We start from the raw sequence: 20636 nt of genomic DNA, 5'->3' as shown, positions 1-20636 counted from the left end.
GTCGCCCAGGCTGGAGTGCAATGGCGCAATCTCGGCTCACTGCAACCTCCGCCTCCTGGGTTCAAGCGATTCTCCTGCCTCAGCCTCCAGTGTAGCTGGGATTACAGGTGCCCACCACTACGCCCAGCTAAAATTTTTTCTATTTTTAGTAGAGATTGAGTTTCACCATATTGACCAGGCTGGTCTCGAACTTCTGACCACAGGTGATCCACGCACCTTGGCCTCCCAACGTGCTGGGATTACAGGCATGAACTACCGCGCCCGGCTGATGACAGAAATGTTAAATCTTTGTGTAATAAAGTCTGTCATCCTTGTCCTAATTATTTCTCTCTCTGTCTCTTTTTAACTTTTATTTTAGGTTCAGGGAGTACATGGAAAGGTTTGTTGTATGTAGGTAAATCGCGTGTCATAGGAGTTTGGTGTACAGATTTATTTTGTCTCCCAGGTTATAAGCCTGGTATTCAGTAGATACTTTTCTGATCCTCACCATCCTCCCACTCTCTACTGTCAAGTAGATCCTGGTATCTGTTCCTTTCTTTGTGTCCATATGTACTCAGAAGTTTTTCTTCCACTTGTGAGAATGTGCAATATTTGGTTTTCTGTCCCTGTGTTAGTTTGCTTAGGATAATGGTCTCCAGCTCCATCCATGTTGCTGCAAAGGACATGATCTCATTCTTTTTTATGGCTGCATAGTATTTCAATGTATATATATATATACACCACATTTTTAAAAATCCAGTCTACTGTTGATGGATATTTAGGTTGATTTCATATCTTTGCTATTGTGAATAGTGCTGTGATGTCCATATGCATGAATGTGTCTTTATGGTAGAATGATTTATATTCCTTTGGGCATATACCCAATAATGGGATTGTTGGGTTGAATGGCAATTGTGTTTTATGTTCTTTGAGAAATCACCAAACTGCTTTCCACAATGGCTGAGCTAATTTACATTCCCACCAGCAGTGTGTAAGCATTGCCTTTCTCTGTAACCTTGCCAGTATCTGTTATTTTCTGATTTTTTAATAATAGCCGTTCTAACTGGTGTGAGATTTACATTTCTCTAATGATTAGTGATGTTGAGCATTTTTTCATATGCTCATTGGTTGCGCACATGTCTTCTTTTGAGAAGTGTTTGTGTACTTTGCCCACTCTTTTAATGGTGTTGTTTTCTTCTTGTAAATTTAAGATCCTTATAGATTCTGGATATTAGACTTCGGTTGGTGTGTAGTTCACAAATTTTTTATCCCATTCTCTAGGTTGTCTGTTTATTCTGTTGATAGTTTCTTTTGCTGGTAGAAGCTCTTTTGTTTAATTAGGTCCCATTTGTTAATTTTTGTTTTTGTTGCAATTGCTTTTGGCATCTTCATTATGAAATTTTTGCCAAGTTCTATGCCCAGAATGGTATTTCCTAGGTTATCTTCCAGGGTTGTTATAGTTTTAAGTTTTACATTTAAGTCTCGAATCTATATTGAGTTGATTTTTGTATGTGGTGTAAGGAGGGGGTCCAGTTTCAATATTCCGCATATGGCTAGCCAGTTATCCCAGTATCATTTATTGAATGAAGAGTTATTTCCCTGTTGCTTGTTTTTCTTGATTGTGTAGATGTGCGGCATTATTTCTGGGCTCTGTTTGTCTATTATTTCTGGGCTCTGTTTGTCTGTTCCATTTGTCTATATTTCTGTTTCTGTAACAACCATGTTGTTTTGGTTACCATAGCCTTATAGTATAGTTTGAAGTTGGGTAATGTGATGTCTCCAGCATTGTTCTTTTCACTTAGGATTACCTTGGCTATTTGGGCCCTTTTGTGGTTCCATGTGAATTTTAAAATAGTTTTTTTCTAATTCTGTGAAAAATGTCATTGGTAGTTTGATAGGAATAGCATTGAATCTGTAAATTGCTTTGGGCAGTATGGCCATTTTAACAATATTGATTCTTCCTATCCATGAGCATGGGTTGTTTATCCATTTGTTTGTGTCATCTGTGTTTTCTTTCTTTCAGTGTTTTTTAAATCTTGTTGTAGACGTCTTTCACCTCCTTGGTCATGGCTGGTTATAGCTGTATTCCTATTTATTTTATCCTTTTTTTTGTGGCTGCTGTGAATGAAATTGAATTCTTAATTTGGCTCTCAGTGTGGATACAGAGTCTCACTCTGTCACCCAGGCTGGAGTGCAGTGGTGTAACTTTGGCTTACTGCAACCTCTGCTTCCTGGGTTCAAGCGATTCTCATGCCTCATCCACCCAAATAGCTGGAATTACAGGCATGGGCCACCAAACCCAGCTAGTTTTTGTATTTTTAGTAGAGACAGGGTTTAGCTATGTTGGCCAGGCTGGTCTGAACTCCTGGCCTCAAGTGATCTACCTGCCTCAGCCTCCCAAAGTGCTGGGATTACTGGCATGAGTCATGGTGCACAGCTAGTACAGTGATTTTGTATCCCAAAACTTTGTTGAAGTTGTTTGTCAGATTAAGTATCTTTTGGGCAGAGATTATGGGGTTTTCTAAGCATAGAATCATACTGTCTGCAAACAGGGAGTTTGACTTTCTGTCTTCCTTTGAGTGTCTTTTATTTCTTTCTATTGCCTGATTTCTCTAGCTAGGACGTCCAGTACTATGTTGAATAGGAGTGGTGAGAGAGGGCATCCTTGTCTTGTTCTGGTTTTCAAGGGAAATGCCTTCAGCTTTTGCCTGTTCAGTAGGATGTTGGCTGTGGGTTTTTCATAAATGGCTCTTATTATTTGAGGTATGTTCCTTCAGTGCCTAGTTTGTTGAGGGTTTTTAACATGAAGGGATGTTGAATTTTATTGAAAACCTTTTCTAAATCTATTGAGATGATTGTGTGGTTGTTTTTAGTTCTCTTTATGTGGTGTATCACATTTATTGATTTGTGTATGTTGAACCAACCTTGCATCTTAGGGATGATGCCTACTTGATCATGGTGGAAAAGCTTTTTGATGTGCTGCTGGATTCGGTTTGCTAGTATTTTCTTGAGGATTTTTGCATCCATATTCATCAAGCATATTGGCCCGAAGTTTTCTTTTTTTGTTGTATCTCTGCTGGGCTTTGGTATCAGGATAATGATGGCCTCATAGAATGAGTTAGGGAGGCATTCCTCCTCCTCAGTTTTTAGAATAATTTCAATGAGAATGGTACCAGCTCTTCATTATACATCTGATAGAATTCAGCTGTGAATCCATCTGGTCATGGGCTTTTTCTGTTTGGTAGGCTTTTATTACTGATTAGATTTTTTTGTTTGAGACAGGGTCTTGCTCTGTCACCCAGGCTAGAGTGCAGTAGTGTGATCATGGCTCACTGCAGCCTCAACCTCCCAGACTCAAGCAGTCCTCCCACCTCAGCCTCCAAGTAGCTGGAACTACAGGCATGTGCCACTATGCCTGGCTAATTTTTGTATTTTTCTGGTATAGAAAGGCCACTATGCCTGGCCTTTTTACAATCTTACTGTCATGGCTTACTGATTTGATTTTGGAACTCAATATTAGTCTTTACAGGGATTTAATCTTCCTGGTTCACTCTTTGGAGGTTGTATGTTTCCAGGAATTTATCCATTTGTTTTAGGTGTAGAAGTGTTCATAATAATCTCTGAGGGTTTTTTGTATTTCTGGGGGGATCAGTGGTAATGCACCCTTTGCCATTTTTGATGGTGTTTATTTGGATCTTCTTTTTTTTTTTTTTTAAATTAGTTTATCTACCAGTCTACCTTGTATTATTAATTCTTTCAAAGAAAAAGCTCCTGGATTTATTGATTTTCGTATGGTTTTTTGCCTCTTAATTTCCTTTAGTTCATCTCTGACTTTAGTTATTTTTTGTCTTCTGCTAGTCTTGGGGTTGTTCTTGTTTCTCTAGTTCCTCTAGTTGTGATATTAGGTTGTTAATTTGAGATCTTTCTAACTTTTTGATGTGGGTGTTTAGTGCTATAAACTTCCCTCTTAACACTGCTTTGGCTGTGTCCCAGAAATTCTGATATCTTGTATCTTGTTTCTCATTAGTTTAAAAGAATTTCTTGATTTCTGCCTTAATTTCATTATTTATCCAAAAGCCATTTAGGAGCAGGTTTTTAATTTCCATGTAATTGTATGCTTTTGATTGATAGTCTTAGCATTAATTTCTATATTTATTGCATTGTCTGAGAGCTTGGTTGGTATGATTTTGGTTTTGGGGAATATGGTGAGGATTGTTTTATGCCCAGTATGTGCAGTTGATTTTAGAGTATGGACCATGTGCAGATGTGAAAAATGTATGTTCTGTTATTTTCGGATGGAAAGTTCTATAGATTTATATTAGGTCCATTTGGTCAAGCATTGAGTTCAGGTCCTGAATATTTGTGTTATTTTCCTGCTTCGATGATCTGTTCAATACTGTCATTGGGGGTATTCAAAGGTCCCACTATTATTGTGTAGTTATCTAAGTCTCTTTGTAGGTCTCTAGGAACTGGCTTTATGAATCTGGGTTGGGCACATATATATTTAGGATAGATAGGTCTTCTTGTTGAATTGAGTCCTTTACCATTATTTAATGCCCTTCTTTATCTTTTCTTGATCTTTGTTGGTTTGAAGTCTGTTTTGCATGAAATTAAAATAGCAGCCCCTGCCTTTTTATGTTTTCTGTTTGCTTGGTAAATTTTTCTCCATCCCGTTACTTTAAGCCTATAGGTGTCACTGCATGGGTCTCTTTAAGACAGTATACCATTGGGTTTTGCTTTCTACTCTGTGCCTTTTAATTGGGGGCATTTAGCCCATTTACATTCAAGATTAGTATTGATCCATGTGGATTTGATCCCGTCATCATTTTGTTAGCTGGTTATTATGCAGACTTGTTTATGTGGCTGCTTTAGAGTATCACTGGTCTATGTACTTAAGTGTGTTTTTATAGTGGCTGGTAATGGTCTTTCCTTTCCATATTCAGTGCTTTCTTCAGGACCTCTTGTAAGGCATGTCTGTTGGTAACGAATTCCCTTAGCATTTGCTTGTCTGAAAAGTATCTTATTTCTCCTTTGTTTAGGAAACAGCTTGGCTGGATATGAAATTCTTGGTTGAAAATTATGTTTTTTAAGAATGCTGGATATAGGCCTCCCAATCTCTTCTGGCTTGTAGGGTTTCTGCCTAAAGGTCTGCTGTTAGCCTGATGGGGTTCCCTTAGCAGATGACCTGCCCTTTCTTTCTAGTTGCCTTTTTTTTTTTTTTGAGTTGGAGTTTCGCTCTGTCACCCAGGCTGGAGTGTAGTGGCACAACCTTGGCTCACTGCAACCTCCACCTCCCAGGTTCAAGTGATTCTCCCGCCTTAGCCTTCTGAGTAACTGGGATTACAGGCACGTGCCACCACGCCCGGCTAATTTTGTATTTTTAGTAGCGATGGAATTTCTCCATGTTGGTCAGGCTGGTCTCGAACTCCTGACCTCAGGTGATCCACCAGCCTTGGCCTCCCAAAGTGCTGGGATTACAGGCATGAGCCACTGCGTCCGGGCCTAGCTACCTTTTTTTCTTTTCATTTTGACCTTGGAGAATCTGATGATTATGTGTCTTGGGATAGCCTTCTTTTGTAGCATTTTTCAGGGGTTCTCTGCATTTCCTGAATTTGAATATTGGCCTCTCTGGCAAGATTGGGGAAATTTTCATGTACGATATCCTGAAATAATGTTTTCCAAGTTCCTCGGTTTCTCTCCCTCTCTTTTCTCTTTCAAGGACACCAGTGAGTCATACATTTGGTCTGTTTACATAATCCCATATTTCTTGGAGGTTTTGTTCATTATTCTTTATTGTTTTTTTCTTTATTTTCATCTGACTGAATTATTTAGGAGAGCCAGTTTTCAAGCTCTGAGATTCTTTCCTCAGCCTGGTTGATTCTGCTGTTAGTACTTACAAGTACGTTATTGTGTTTTTCAGCTCTATCAGATCAATTTCTTTCTTTCTTTTCTTTTCTTTCTTTCTTTTTTTTTTTTTTTTTTTTGAGACAGAGTCTCACTCCGTCTCCCAGGCTGGAATGCAGTAGTGCAATCTCGGCTTACTGTAGCCTCCACCTCCTGGGTTCAAGCGATTCTCCCACCTCAGCCTCCCGAGTAGCTGCTATTACAGGCTTGTGCAACCAAACCCGGCTAATTTTTTGTATTTAGTAGAGATGGGGTTTTGCTATATTGACCAGGCTGGTCTCAAACTCCTGACCTCAGGTGATCAACCCACCTCGGCCTCCCAAAGTGCTGAGATTACAGATGTGAGCCACCACGCCTGGCCTGTTTCTTTCTTACAATGGCCATTTGGTCTACCACCTCCTGTATTGTTTCATTATACTCCTTAGACTTCTTCGATTGGCTTTTAACTATCTCCTGTATATTGATGATCTTCATTCCTGTCCTTATTCTGTATTCTACATCTGACATCTCACCCATTTCAGCGTGGTTAAGAATCATTGCTAGGGAACTAGGGCAATTGTTTGGAGGTAAGAAGACACTGGCTTTTTGAGTTGCCAGAGTTCTTACACTGGTTCTTTCTCATTTGTGTGGGCCGATATCTCTTTAATCTTTGAAACTGCTGTCCGTTGGATGGATTTGTTTGCTTTTTTCTTCTTTGATGCCCTTGGGGTTTGATTATAGAATAAGGTGGTCTTTTGACTGGCCTTGATTCTAGTATACTCCTGGATGTTGGAGGACCCCCCACCTCTGATTACTCTCTCCATGCCCATGTTTCTTTTGTTGGGTGTTCTGTTCCACAGGGCTCAGTCAGGCAGGGGCTGCAGTTGGCATACAAGCCATATCCTTGCCAGATCAACCCTTGTCTTCTGTCTGTGTGCTTCCTGGGAAAACATGAGATTCTAGGGGAACACAGATTGTAGAGAGGAATGAAGCTGGGGACCAGCCTGTCTGGGCTCAGCATGGAACCAAGAGAACCACTGCAACATGGGAAAGAGTGAGTGGGTGAGCGCCCCCAGGGGGATTCATACTCTCCACAGGGACCTGTGCAAAACTGGGAATGGCAGAATCCCCTTGGTTTCCCCCTAAACCCCCCTACCGCACTATAGACTGAGGTAGAATTCAGGCAGAAGTGGTACTGCTGGGTTGGAAGCTTTAGTGGGTGTGGCCCATCTGGCTATGAGAGGCAGGAGTGGGTGGAGTTGGCCACCCTGCCATCCAGGTGTTTCCAGGGCAATAGGAGGCTGCACTTCTCAGCAAATTCAAGCAGAAGTAGGATTGCTGGTCTCTAGGCTGTAGCAGGCATGGCTTACCTGTCTGCTGGTGGTGGTGGTGGCTGGGGACGCTCACCCTGCCATCTGGGTATTTCCTGGGACAACAGGAAGCTTTGCCCTCTAGCTGAGTTCACGTAGGAGTGGGAACACGGGTCCAAAACATCTAGCAGGCATTGTCTGCCTGGTTACCAGTGGCGGGAGTGGGTGGGGTTGTACACTCTGCCATCCAGGTATTTCCCGGGACAGCAGGAAGCTGTGCCCTGCATTCGAGTTCATATAGAAGCAGGGCCGCTGAGCTGGAAGCTCTGGCACCTGGTTACCAGTAGTGGGGTGGGTGGGGTCATGGGCTCTGCCTGCCATCCAGGAGTTTCCTGGACCAACAGGAAGCTATGCCATCTGGCTTAGTTCACACAGACGTGGGGCTGCTGGGCTACAAGCTCTAGTAGGTATTGCCAGCCTGGCTACCAGTGGTGGGGGCAGGTGGGGACACGTGCCCTACTGTCCAGGTGTTTCCTAGGACAACAGGAGACTGCACCCCCCAGCTGAGTTCACACAAAAGTGGGACCACTGGGTTGCAAGCTCTAGCAAGTGTTGCCCACCGGGCTTCAAGTGGCAGAGGTGGGTTGAGTGGCTGGCTGAGTAAGGGCTGAAGCAGGACTGCTGGGCTGGAAACTGGTGCCTAGCCCTGTCCAGCAAGGAGGGGTGGAACAATTTTACTGCTTCCAGGTACTGCAACCGCAGCCTCTGTTGGGGCTGTAGTGCTGGTGCTGGTCTGCTCCAGGGCCCAAACCTTGTAGAGGTCCCCTTGCACTAAGGAGTTGCCCCTCAAAAATGTCTGACTGGCTTTCTGCCTCAGTCTAAAGTGTGGTAGCAGGGTGTTGGGGGAAGCCGGGGGGATTCTCCCATTCCCAGTCTTACACAAGTCCTTGTAAACAGTGTGAATCCCCCTGGGGGCTCTCACCCACTCACCCTTTCTCATGTTGTGGTGGTTCTCCTGACTCCATGCTGAGCCCAGACAGGCTGGTCCCCAGCTTCATTCCTCTCTGCAATCTGTGTTCCCCTGCTGCCTTGATGGATCGAATGTTGTTTCTCAGATGGTTGGCCTGCAGGGTCAGTGTTCACCAGCCCTTTTGTTTTCTGTGAGATTGGTGTACATGAGCTGTTTCTAATTTGCCATCTTGGCCCCTCACCTATTTGTCTTTTTAAATGTCATATTAGTATGTCATTCTTAGTTGTTTTTCTAAGCCATATCACACTCCTTCCTACACTCACGCAGCTATCTTTTTTTTTTTTTTTTTTTCCCTGTGAACTCCTGTGCCTCTGACTGCTAATGTTCCTTTTTTAATCAGTGGCTGCTCTAGGATTTACGATATGCATTTTAGATAGCATGGACTATCTTCAAATAATGTTATGCCACTTTACATTAAAGGACCTAACAAGATTATGCTTTTATTTTCTCCCTCCTGTGCGTTGTGCTATTATTGTCATTTATTTTGCTTTTATAGATTTATAAACTCTACAACATAATTTATTTTTGCTTTAAATAGTCAATTATAGGCCAGGCGCGGTGGCTCACACCTGTAATCCCAGCACTTTGGGAGGCTGAGGCGGGCAGATCACCTGAGGTCAGGAGTTTGAGACCAGCCTGCCCAACATGGTGAAACCCTGTCTCTACTAAAAATACAAAAATTAGCCGGGCGTGTTGGTGTGTACCTATAGTCCTGGCTACTTGGGAGGCTCAGGCAAGAGAATCTCTTGAACCCTGGAGGCGGAGGTTGCAGTGAGCCGAGATCGCACCACTGCACTCTAGCCTGGATTACAGAGTGAGTCTCCATCTCACAAAAGAAAAAAAAATAGTCAATTACATTTTATCCAGCATACATTTTTCTGTTTTTAGCAATCTCAAACTTATAGGAAAGTTGCAAACACAGTACAAAGAACATTTTTTCCTGAATAATTTGAGAGTAAGTTGCCGACATGATGCCTCATCAACCATGAATATTATTGATGTATTTCCTATAAACAGGGCATGCTTTTACAGTTGACAATCAAAATCCTCCCAATTCAGGTTTCTTCAGTTGTCCCAAAATGTTCTAGCAAAAGGACCCTGTCCAGTTCATATGTTGCATTTGGTTGTCATGTCTCCTTGGCCTCCTTCAGTTTGGAATAGTTCCCCAATCTTTCTTTAATTTTCCTAACCTTGACATAAAGATTTGGGATGTTTTATTGTAGAATGTCTCTCAATTTGGACTTGTTTTATGTATAATATCTGCATGAGTAGACTACTGTTAGGTGTTTTTGTTAGAAAGATCATAGACATGGTCTCATGACATCATCTCAGTGGCACAGGACTTGGATTTGGGCTGTTCACTTCTTCTTGGGCTCCATCTATCACCTGCCTTGGGCTCCAATACCCCACAATAAACCATGCCTCCTCAATTTGCCTTCGTTTTCCCACTTGGGCTCTGATATTTCACTCTAGGCCATTCCTCCTTGGAGACACCCTCCTCACTTTTCTTGAGCTCCAAACTCTGAGCCAGGATGGCCCACTGATTGGATACCCTCCTTTCCACACTTGTTCTGATATACCTGCCCTGGGCCACTTTAGCTCCTCCCATACCCTTCATCTGGCATGGATGCCTACTCTGCTTGGCCCAACCTAATTACTTTAGGATTGAACTGTATGGGAAGAAGAAAGGAAAAGGGTAACAGAAGGGATTCAATTATTTTTTAGTGAAATTAAAACCCCAGAAAAATATATTTTATATTTCTCCACAAATTGTTCATTTTTGGTACTCTTTCTTTTTCTTTAGATCTGAGTTTTCATCTGGAGCTATTTTTCTTCAACATAAAGAACCTGATTTAATATTTCTTGAAGCTCAAGTCTGTTATTGCTAAGTTTTCTCAGTTTCATTTTTCTGAAAAAGCATTTTGCCTTTATTTATAGAATTCTAGGCTGACAGTTTTTTTTTTTAAGTTTATTCATTCTATTTTAAGATACAATTCCATCATCCTCTGACTAGCATTGCTTTAAATTGGTTGGGGGCTAAATTTTTTTTCTGCTTTTGTAAGTAATGTGTCTTTTTTTCTTGTTGCTTTTAAGATTTCTGTCTTTATCATTGAGTTTTCAGCAGTTTGATTATGATGTGCCTTTATGTGATTTTCTTTATGCTTGTCCTATTTGGAGTTCATTGAGCTTCTTGGATCTGTGGGTTCATATTTTTAGCAAATTTAGAAAGTTTTCAGCCATTATTTCTTCAGCTATTTTTCTGTCTCCTTCCTCTTTTTTGGGACTCCAGTTATACAAATACTACATAACTTAGATAACTTAGTATTGTCCCATAGGTCATTGAGTTTCTATTCATTTTTTGTTAGCCTTGTTTTTCTTTCTGTGCTTCATTTTGAATAGTGGTTATTGCTATTTCTTTAAGTTTAGTAATTTTTTAATGCAAGTGTCTGATACACTATTAGACTCTTCCAGTGAACTTTTAAATTACAGATATTGTATTCATCTCTAGAAGTTTCCTTTGGTTCATTTTTAAAATCCCACTTCCCTTCTTTTTAAGTTCATTTTTTTTTCTTTATATCCTTGAACATTTTTATAATAGGTGTTTTAAAGAATCTGTTTACTAGTTCTGTTATCCTTGCGACTTCTCTGTGTTTCTAGTTTTGGTTTCTCTCTTAGTTATGTGTCGTGTTTTCCTGCTTCTTTACAAATCTAGTATTTTTTTATTATATGTTGGATAATCTTATAGGTTATATTGTTGAGTGTCTAAATGTTGTCTTTCTTTGAAGAGAGTTGAATTTTGTTCTGATAGTCAATTTACTTGAAGATAAGTTTAATCTTTTCCATTTATATTTAAGCATTTTAAGGGAAAATCTAGAGTAACTTTCACACTAAGGCTGGTTTATCTCTATTTCTATCATGTGACATTTCTGGGTCTTTATTGAATGTCCCAGGTATTTAATGACACATCTCCAGTTTGGTTTGTTTTAACTTATAAATTTCTCAATCCTGTATGAACTGTACTAGTGACTCAGCTTACAGGTCCCTGGTATATGTTTTGTCCCTGGTAGATATTTTTTGTTCAGCTTCATGGTATCTCACTCTGTGCATACACAGCTTCGAATACAGTCAAAGACTCAAGAAGATCCATATGCGTATTTCTCAGGCTCTCATTCTGTGTAGCTCCCACTTTTCTGCCCTAAAATTCATTCCAGCCGCCTCAACAAACTTGAACTCCGAGATCTGTCTTCTTGGCTTAGTATGACTATCTGGCATCCTTTCTTTCTTTCTTTCTTTCTTTTTAAATTATACTTTAAGTTCTAGGGTACATGTGCACATCTGGCATCCTTTCTACCATAAGTACCTAATATACGTCCCCAAGTAGTAAACCTGGGCTATCATGGATCTTGTGTCATTTTTTTCCCCTTCTTTTGGAGATCACAATACTGTGCTGCCTTGTTATCCAACATCTAAAAGCAGTTGTTTCATATATTTTTTCCATTTTTTATATTTTATGTTGGGAAAGATAGCCTAGTACCAGTTACCTTGTAGGAGACTGTCTATAGTTTTCTGAACTTGCATGGTAGCCAACTTCCGCCATAATGGTTTCTGATTGTCCTTCTATGGGTTTCTTCTTTTTTTTTTTTCCAGTTTCTTACAGAGTTTGTCTAAACTCTTACTCTGAACTGAATGTTGTGTCCCTTCAAAATTCATATGTTGAATTCCTAGTCCTCATTGTATTATATTTGAAGACAGGGCCTGTGGAGAGTTGATAAAAAATTCAATAAGGTTAAAAGGGTGGGTCTCTAATCCAATAGAACTGGTGCCTTTTTAAGAAGAGAGACACCAGAGCTCTCTCTGCGCCATATGAGGATGCAATGAGAAGGTGGCTTTCTGCAAATCAAGAAGAGGGCCCACAGCAAGAAATGAATTGACCAGTTTCTTTATTTTGGACTTCATAGCTTCCAGAACTGCGAGATATATTTCTTTTGATTAAGCAATCCAGTTTGTGGTGTTTTTTTTTTTTTTTTTTTTAAATGGCAGCCTAAGCAGACTAAACAACTCTTTAATTTTCATCATGCTAAATCCCCCACTTCACTGCTCTTTGCCTTTACTTTCCATCCTTCTTCACTGAGAAAATATATGCCATCAGGTAGGAACTCCTTCAGCTTGCTTTCTTACCTCCTTCCTCAATCCTGTTTTTCTGATCTCCCTACCCTGTTTTCAGATGTACTTTCATCTGTACCTACTTTTGCTTCCTTTTCTGTTCTCAAGAAATTTTGCCTATATAATGTGTGGTATTTATATCAGATGCTTTTATTTAATTTCTGCCATAGGTAGAGATATTATTTACTTTTGGGCCATTATTAATATCAGTTCTGAGTAAATGAATTGTGGTTGACAGAAAGCTGTATAATTAACTTTAAATACAAGATTATTTGTCAATATAATTTTTGTTGCCTCTTAAGCAAGGTACTCAATTGTTGACCCATACCGAATCATACCTGGAGGTCTAGGACTATGTTCCTTGATTTACAGGCCTATGTAAAATATTTAGCAATTAAGTGAATATATCATAAGATTTAAGAAGTTAGCAAGTTATTTGAAGGAGTAACGTCTCCAAACTGGCAGAGTAGAACCAATCTGGCTTCACTCTGCCCCTCAGAAAATGAGCACCAGGATTATCACCATCAGTATCCCAGAACTCAAGTCTGAGGCTGAGTTGATCCCTGGGTGTACAAAGAAATGAAAAACTCTCAGCAGACAGTAAGAGAAATGGACTTCTCTGTGATGCACTCCTCTGATTTACCAGGGACCATGCAGAAAATTCCTCCGCAACTCAATTTCCACACTGGAAAAAGTGAAATTGAGGTAGCCAGCCAGCCTTCCCACTGTCTTGAGTTTCTTTGCAGGAAAACTGTTCTTGTGAAGGAACAAGAAGCGTAGTGAGTGCCTGTAGGGAGAAAAACCCCTGAGAGCAGTTAGAGACAAAGAGCAACCTCAGCCCTTGAAATTCTGCTCTTTATCTTAGCCAAAGGAGACACTAAATCAGAGTGGCTGTTCAGCAGCACCATGCTCTAAGAGGCACACTGCATGGGTCCTCTGGGCACAAACCTCTAGCCAGTGTTCTTCTCACACAGTTGGAGTGTTCCCTCTGGGGCCTCCTCCACCAACCTATGATGGGCAACACTCTGAACGTTTGTGAGAACTGAGGCAAACCTGGATGGACTTACAGCACTATCTAGTGCTGAAAAGCAGGTAGCAATCTAGCATTAATGGAACTCAACAGGCAAACTGCAAAGAACCTCCAAGCAAACATATCTTAGAAAAAGCAAAACAAGCTAGACAGCAAAGACTGAAATAAATTACTGATTCTTCAGTGCCAAACCACAGATACACATTCATAAAAACAGCAAACAGGGAACCATGATCTTCCCAAACAGACAAAGCAGGGAGCTAGTGATTAATATTAATAAGATGGTAATGTGTGAGTTTTCACACTGAGAATTCAAAATAACAGTTCTAAGAAAACTCAGTGACCTCCAAGATAACACACAAAAGCAGTTTATAAATTTATCAGATAAATTTAACAAGGATATTAAAAATTTTTTAGTGTTTTAAAAACTCAAACAGAAGAGATGGGCATGGTGGCTCAGGCCTGTAATCCCAGCACTTTAGGAGGCCAAGGTGGGTGGATTACCTTAGGTCAGAAGTTTGAGACCAGCCTGGCCAACATGGTAAAACCCCATCTCTACTAAATAAAAAAAATAGCCAGGTGTTACACACGCCTGTAATCCCAGCTACTTAGGAGGCTGAGGTACAAGAATCACTTGGACCCAGGAGGTGGAGGTTGCAGTGAGCCGAGATTGTGCCACTGCATTCCAGTCTGGGCCACAGAGTGAGACTGTCTCAAAACAAACAAAAATGGCCAGATGCAGGGACTTATGCCTGTAATCCTAGCACTTTGGGAGGCCAAGGCGGGCAGATCACAAGGTCAAGAGTTTGAGACCAGCCTCACCAACATGGTGAAACCCTGTCTCTACTAAAAATATAAAAATTAGCCAGGTATGGTGGTGTGCACCTTTAATCCCAGCTAGTCAGGAGGCTGAGGCAGGAGAATTGCTTGAACCCAGGAGGCAGAGGTTGCAGTGAGCCAAGATCACACCACTGCACTCCAGCCTGGGCAACAGAGTGAGACTCCATCTCAAAAAAAAAAAAAACCCTAAAACAACAACAACAACAACAACTACACTTAAACAGAAATACTGGAACTGCGAAATGCATTTGCTGCACTAAAAACTTCATTAGAAGCTCTCAATAGCAGAATGGATCAAGCAGAGAAAAGAATCAGTGATTTCAAAGACAGGCAATGTGAAAATATGCAAAGGAGAAAAAAGAAAAAGAATGAAAAGGAATGAAGAATGCCTACAAGATATAGAGAATAACCTTTAAAGAGCAAATCTAAGAGCGGTTGGCATTCAGAGGGAGTTGAGAAAGAGCAATGGTTAGAAAGATTATTTAAAGAAATCATAACAGAAAACTTTTCAAACCTAGAGGAAGATATAAATATCCAAGTGAGGAAGGTCAGAGATCACCAAATAGATTCAACCCAATTACCCAATTAAGACTACCCCAAGGCATGTAATAAACTCATAAAGGTCAAGGTCAAAGAGGATTCTAAAAGCAGCAAGAAAAAAGAAGGAAATAACACATAAAGGAGGTCTGATTTGTCTGGAAACAGCAAACAGTGGAAACCTTGTAGACCAGGAGGGAGTGGCACAACATACTCAAATTGCTGAAGGAAAAAACTGCTAAATGAGAATACTGCGTTCAACAAAAGCTTTCTTTCAAACCTGTAGGAGAGATAGTCTTTCCCAAACAAAAGCTTAGAGAATTCATTGACACCAAAGGCTTCTTAACAGGAAATGCTAAAGGAAGTTCTTCAATCTGAAAGAAAAGGACACGAATGTGCAAAAAGAAAACAGTTGAAGGTATAGAACTCACTGGCAAAAGTAAGTATTCAGACAAATTCAAAATCTTCTAATACTGTGTTATGGTGTGTAATCCACTCATCTCTAGTATGAAGCCTAAAAAATCTATTGAAAATAATAACTATAGCAACTTGTTAAGATATAGACAACATAAAAATACGTGAATTCAGACAATAAAAAGTCAAAATATGTGGTAGATTGAGTTAAGGTGTAGGGTTTTAAAGTTTTTCCTTTGTTTGTGATCAAAGTTCAGTTGTAATCTGTTTAAAATAACTTGCTATTTCTATAAGATGTTTTTGGTAATTCTCATTGTAACTACAAAACTAAAACCTATAATAGATACACTAAAAATAAATAAATAGATACACTAAAAAAGGAAGAAAGGAGAGACCAGTTTGGCCAACAGAGCAAGACTCTGACTCTATTTTTTCAATTAAAAAAAGTTGAATGAATTTAAAAAACAAACAAAAAACCAAAGTTGCTTTTGTTGTTTATTTCTAGTTTTATTCCATTGTGATCAGAAAAGATACTTGATATAATGTCAACTTTTTGAATTTGTTGAGACTTGATTTATGTCCTAATTTATGGTCTATCCTGGAGAATGCTTCACATGCTAAAGAAAACATTGTATATTCTCCAGTAGTGAGATGAAATGTTCTGTAAATGTCAGTTAGGTCCATTGGTCTAGGGCGTAATATCACTCCAATGTTGCTTTGTTGGATTTTCTGTCTGCATGATTTGTCCATTACTGATCTATTAATGTTTGCTTTACATATTTGAGTGTTCCAATATTGGGTGCATATATATTTACAATTGTTATATCTTCTTACTGAGTTGATTCCTTTATCATTATAGAGTGACCTTCTTTGTCACTTTTTACAGTCTTTGACTTGAATCTATTATATCTGATATAAGCATAGCTACTCCTGCTCTTTTTTGGTTTCCAATTACTTGAAATATTGTTTCGTTGTTGCTGTTGTTTTTGGACAGGGTCTCACTCTGTTACCCAGGCTGGAGTGCAGTGGCACGATCATGGCTCACTAAAGCCTCAACCTCCTGGGATAAAGCAATCCTCCCACGTCAACCTCCTGAGTAGCTGGGACTATAGGCACATCCCACCACACCCAGTTACTTTTTTTTTTTGTTTTTTTTGGTATTTTTTTTTTTTGTAGAGACAAGGTTTCACCATGTTGCCCAGGCTGCTCTCAAACTCCCAGGTTCAAGTGATCCACCTGCCTCAGCATCCCAGAGTGCTAGGGTTACAGACTTGAGCCACAATGCCTGGACTGGAATATCTTTTCCTATCACTTCACCTTCAGTCTATATGTGCCTATATGTGAAATGGGTTTCTTGTAGGCAGTATATATCTGGGTCTTTAAAACAAAAATCTATTTGCCACTCATTGTCTTTTAATTGGAGAATTTAGTCCATTTATATTAAATGTTATTATTGATAGGTGTGATGGTTAATATTAGGTGTCAACTTGACTGGATTGAGGGGTGCCTAGATGACTGGTAAACTATTGTTTCTGATTGTGTTTGTGAGGGTGTTGTCAGGGGAGATTGATTTTTGATTCAGTGGACAGGGTGAGGAAGACCCACCCTCATTGTGGGCCCCATCCTATTGGCTGCCAGCACAGCTAGAACAAAGCAGGCAGAAGGAGGTGGGATAAATTTGCTTGCTGCATCTTGTGGTTCTCTTTTTTCTTCCCTGCTGGACAGTTGCTTCCTCTCTTCCTGCCCTTGGACATCAGACTCCAGGTTCTTTGGCCTTTGGACTTTCACCAGTGGCTTCCTGGGGGCTCTTGGGCTTTTGGCCACAGACTGAAGGCTGTAATGTCAGATCCCCTAGTTTTGAGGCTTGTGGACTTGAACTGAGCCACTATTAGCTTCTCTCTTTCCCCAGCTTGCAGATAGCCTATTGTGGGACTTCACTTTGTAATCATGAGAGCCAATTCTCCCTAATAAACTCCCTTTTATATATCCATATATTCTATTGGTTCTGTCCCACTGGAGAGCCCTAACTAATACAATAGGTAAGGACTGACTACTGCCATTCTGTTACTTGTCTTCTGGTTGTTTTGAAATTCCTCTCCTTTCTTCCTTTTTTATTGTCTTCCTTCATGCTTTTTCTGAATACTTACTTTTCTCTGGTGGTAATGTTTTAATTCATTGCTCTTTATTTTTAGTGTTAGCAATCCTCCTGCTTTGGCCTTTCAAAGTGTTGGGATTGGATTACAGGTGTGAGCTGCCATGCCCAGCTTAAACATGACTTTGGAAACTATACAAACACATGGATATTAATAACATACTCCTGAGTAATTAATAGGTCAGTGAAGAAATTAAGATGAAAATTTTTAAATATCTTAAGTTAAAAAATGAAAATAAAAACACACCAAAACAACATACCAAAATCTATGGGATACAGCAAAATCAGAACTAAGAGGAAAGTTTATAGCAATAAATGCCTATATCAAAAAATAGAAGCATTTTAAATAATGATGCATCTCAAGAAACTAGAAAAGAAGAACAAACCAAACCCCAAATTAGTAAAAGACAGGAAATAATAAAGATCTGGGCAGAAATAAATTAAGACTGAAAAAATGCAAATGATCAACACAACAGAAAGTTATTTTTTTGAAAAGGTAAAATGGACAAAACTTTAGTTAGACTAAGAAAAAAAGAAGACTCAAATAAAATCAGAGACAAAACATGAGACATTGCAACTGATACCATAGAAATACCAAGGATCATTAGAGACTATTGTGAACATCTGTGCAAACAAATTGCAAAACATAGAAGAAATGGTTACATTCCTAGATGCATGCAGCCTATCAAGATTGAACCATGAAGAAATAGAAAGCCCAAACAGACCCATAGCAAGTAATGAGATTAAAGCAGTAATATAAAGTGACCCATTAAAGGAAAGCCAGATCTGATGGTTTCACTGCTGACTTCTACCAAATATTTAAAGAATAGTTAATACCAATTCTATTGAAACTATTCCAAGAAATTGAAGAGAAGGGAATATTTTCAAACTTACTCTATGAGGCCAGCATTATCCTGATACCAGAACCAGACAAGGACACAACATAAGAAGAAAACCACAGGCTAATATCCCTGATTAGCATAGATGCAAAAATCTTCAACAAAATACTAGCAAATGGAATACAACAACATGGCAAAAATTATCATTCTCCATGATCAAGTGGAATTCATCCCAGGGATGCAAAGATGGTTCAACATACACAAATAAATAAACATGATACATCTCGTTAACAAAATCAAAGACAACCGTATGATCATTTCAATAGATGCTGAAAAAGCATTTAATAAAATTCAACATGCTTTTATGATTTAAAAAAAAAAAAAAAACCCTCAACAAAGTGGGTATAAAAGGGGCCAGGCGTGATGGCTCATGCCTGTAATCCCAGCACTTTGGGAGGCCAAGGCGGGTGGATCACAAGGTCAGGAGATTGAGACCATCCTGGCTAACATGGTGAAACCCTGTCTCCACTAAAAGTACGAAAAATTAGCTGGTCGTGGTGGCAGGCACCTGTAGTCCCAGCTACTTGGGAGGCTGAGGCAGGAGAATGGCGTGAACCCATGAGGCGGAGTTTGCAGTGAGCTGAGATTGTACCACTGCACTCCAGCCTGGGCGACAGAGCGAGACTCCGTCTCAGGAAAAAAAAAAAAAAAAAGTGGGTATAGAAGGAATAAACCTGAAAAAATAAAGACTGTATATGGTGAACCCACAACCAACATCATACTGAATGAAGAAAAATTGAAAGCCTTTCCTCTAAGATAAGCAATAAGGCAAGGATGCTCACTTTCACCACCTTTATTCAACATAGTAGCCAGAGTCCTAGCCAGAGCAACTACAGGAAAGAAAGAAAGGGTATCCACATTGGGAATGAGGAAGTCAAATTATTCTTGTTCATAGAGGACATGATATTATATTTTTAATTTTAATTATTATTATTATTATTTTCTTTGTAGAGATGGAGTTTTGTCATGTCGCCCAAGCTGGTCTCGAACTCTTGGGCTCAAACAATTCTCCTGCCTCAGCCTCCCAAAATGCTGGGATTACAGGCAGGAACCACTGCGCCCAACCTAATATTGTATTTAGAAAAACATAAAGACTCCACCAAAAAACTGTTAGAACTGATAATCAAATTCAGTAAAGTTGCAGGATAAAAAAATCAGCATATTAAAATCAGTAGCATTTATATATGCCAACGGCAAGTAATTTTGAAAAGAAATCAAGAAGGCAATCCCATTTACAATAGTTGCAAAAAATATAAAATATCTACGAATAAATTTAACCAAAGAAGTGAAAGATCACTAGAAGGAAGACTGAAACACTGATGAAAGAAGTTGAAGAGAACACACAAAAAATGGAAAGATAGCCTATGCTCATGGATTAGAAAACAATCAACAAAGTGAAGAGGCCACCAACGGAATAGGAGAAAATATTTGCAAACTGCCCATCTGAAAAGAGATTAATAACTCAAATATATAAGGAACTTATTAGCAAAGAGAACAAATAATTTTATTTTGAAATAGGCAAAAGATCTGAATAGACATTTCTCAAAAAATGACATACAAATGGCCAAAAAGTATATGAAAACATGTTCAGCATCACGAATCATCAGGGAAATGCATACCAAAAGCACAATGAAATATCATCTGTTATCAAAAATACAAAAAATAACATGCTTATTAGGATGCAGAGAAAGGGGAACATTCATACACTGTTGGTGGGAGTGTAAATTAGTACAGTGATATGGAAGACAATGTGGAGGTTCCTAACAAAACTGAAAATAGAACTACCGTATGATCCGGGAATCTCACTGCTGAGTATAAATCCAAAAGAAGGAAAATCAGCATACCAAAGATATCTCACTCCCATGTTTATTGCAGCACTATTTACAATGACCAAGAGTATCTGTCACACTAAGTGTTCATCAGTAGATGAATGGATAAAGAAAATGTGGTATATGTACACAGTGGAATATGATTAGGCATAAAAAGAAGAAGGAAATTCTGTCATTTGCAGCAATATGGATGGAACTGAAGGTCATGTTAAGTGAAATAAGCCAGGCACAGAAAGACAAATATCACATGTTATCACTCATTGTGAGAGCTAAAAAAGTGGATCTCATGGAGGTGGAGGATATATTGGTGGTTACCAGAGTCTGGGAAAGGTAGGGAGTATGGGGGGATAGAGAGTGGTTAGTTAATGGGAACAAAAATACAGTTAGATAGAAAGAATAAGAATTAGTGTTTGATAGTAAAGTTGGGTGACTATAGTTAATAATTTATTGTATATTTTAAAATAGCTAGAAGAGGCTGGGTGCGGTGGCTCACGCCTGTAATCCCAGCACTTTGGGAGGCCGAGGCAGGCGGATCACAAGGTCAGGAGATCGAGACCACGGTGAAACCC

At 39.5% G+C, this 20636-nt stretch overlaps 1 protein-coding gene across 5 annotated transcripts in view; it reads left to right on the top strand.

Moving 5' to 3' along the window:
- The window catches only part of FBXL13 (F-box and leucine-rich repeat protein 13), a 255993-nt gene that overhangs the window by 29984 nt on the left and 205373 nt on the right, over nt 1-20636 (top strand). The window lies entirely within an intron of this gene.

Source organism: Mandrillus leucophaeus, unplaced genomic scaffold (assembly GCF_000951045.1).
Source record: "Mandrillus leucophaeus isolate KB7577 unplaced genomic scaffold, Mleu.le_1.0 Scaffold284, whole genome shotgun sequence".
Classification (NCBI taxonomy): domain Eukaryota; kingdom Metazoa; phylum Chordata; class Mammalia; order Primates; family Cercopithecidae; genus Mandrillus; species Mandrillus leucophaeus.
The sequence above is the reverse complement of the archived record's forward strand: the minus strand, read 5'-3'. Positions and strand labels throughout refer to the sequence as shown.